The sequence below is a fragment of the Cynoglossus semilaevis genome, chromosome 3 (genome assembly GCF_000523025.1).
Source record: "Cynoglossus semilaevis isolate Cse_v1.0 chromosome 3, Cse_v1.0, whole genome shotgun sequence".
Classification (NCBI taxonomy): Eukaryota; Metazoa; Chordata; class Actinopteri; order Pleuronectiformes; family Cynoglossidae; genus Cynoglossus; species Cynoglossus semilaevis.
The window spans coordinates 15685431-15687013 of NC_024309.1; the positions used below are offsets into that span (position 1 = coordinate 15685431).

Genomic DNA, 1583 nt, shown 5'->3' on the forward strand with positions numbered 1-1583 from the left:
TGTACTGTAGTGTATTGTACTGTACTGTAGTAAAACTTCTGTGTACGTCAGTCTGGTGTCCACTCCACGGTCAAACACAGTCTGGTGGAGAAGCTGCTGCTGCTGCTGTTTCCTCCGTGTTTCTGAATTATTCACTGTTGTTTCTATTCTCGGTGGTTTGAGTTCACGGGTGGCTGAAGACCGGGCTTCGGTCACAGAACACAGGTACTGTAGCAGGTGGCGCTAACGTCCAGAACGTAATGACGTCACTGTTTCTCTGGACTGTAAACGGCGCTGTTTTAATAACGAGCCCTGAACGACTTTAATGAACAGAGTGAAAGTTTCGACCTGATGGCTGCTGCTGACGTCACTCTGGGATTAATGAGCTTCAAGACAAAAAAGCCGTGATTTGACTCGAGTGGAAAAAACGGTGTCTTCAAGTGGACATCAAAGGTCTTTGGACGTCCCAGGGGGACACGGCAGGAGAGCATCGATCCACCGTCCTGGGTGGGAGAGTGTGTGGGCTGATAATGAAGATGATGATGGTGGTGATGGTGATGATGATGATGATGATAAATGAAGTTTTTATTTGACGGTCCACAGTAGAAACAGTGACACCAGACAGTTTCTGTATTTTCGTAGATCGTAAATCGTTTTTTTTTTTCACCTCACTATAATGTAGTCAACAAGGTGGGTTAACGTGTTTGTGTTTGTGGTCTACAAATGAAACAGATTTGAACTTCATTTTGTCACAGTTTGAAAGTCAATTCAAAGTTAGAAATGAACATCAACACGACGGTCGACAACTTCAGTCGGATGTTTGTTCATGTTTTAGATTCTCTTTGTTTTCACTGTGGTTTATTAATAAATGTCACAACAATATTATCCAGGAGTTAATCACACGCACACGCACGAGCACACACTGTGTCATCTTTCATATGTTTTCTTTGGTCTGAATTATTGATCGTCGCTGGCTGTTGCATGCTGAGCTACAGAGAAAAGTTAAACACGGACTGGATTAGGAATCCCTGGATCTACAGCTACACATGTGCCTGGTTACCGTTCATCTATCTGAGGTGGGGGTGGGGGGGTTCACAAGGTTGGGGGCAGGGCCTCCTCAGGGGACACAAAGCTATGGCAGGGGGGCGGGGCACAGTTATTGGTGAATCTGTTTCCTGTTGACTCACAAACATTTGTTCATCAAAATTCAGTGGCGTTTTTTTTCCATCACCCTGCAGATCCTGACAGTAGTCCCTGCAGGAGAACCTGAAGAACCACAGCTGTTAGAAGATCTGATGTTCTCCGTGTGGAGACTGGTGAGTAGGTGAACGTTCACTCTGGACCGGAGACCTTCTCTTCATTTCCTGTGCTTTTTATCCTGTGCTCGAACAGAGACACGACAGTAACGCTCTGAGGTGTCAGCTACAGCCACAAGAGGTCACACCTGAGTCCTGCTCTACCTTAAGGTCACACACACACACACACACACACACAGCTTCCTGCTGCTGTTCATAACCACAGGTGATGTCGTCAGGTTAAGGCTTGGACTGAGAGTCAGAATGAGTGTTTACATTCACTGATCAACTGAGGACAACCATGACTTT

At 45.8% G+C, this 1583-nt stretch overlaps 1 long non-coding RNA gene across 1 annotated transcript in view; it reads left to right on the forward strand.

Annotated features, from left to right (window-relative positions):
- Window positions 1-1533, forward strand: part of LOC103377525 (uncharacterized) — a 2535-nt gene extending 1002 nt beyond the window's left edge. Inside the window, exons 2-3 of the long non-coding RNA XR_521425.3 lie at window positions 1218-1295; window positions 1372-1533. This is a non-coding gene — a long non-coding RNA (uncharacterized LOC103377525). The remainder of the gene's footprint in view (window positions 1-1217; window positions 1296-1371) is intronic.
- Window positions 1534-1583: the final 50 nt, after the last annotated feature.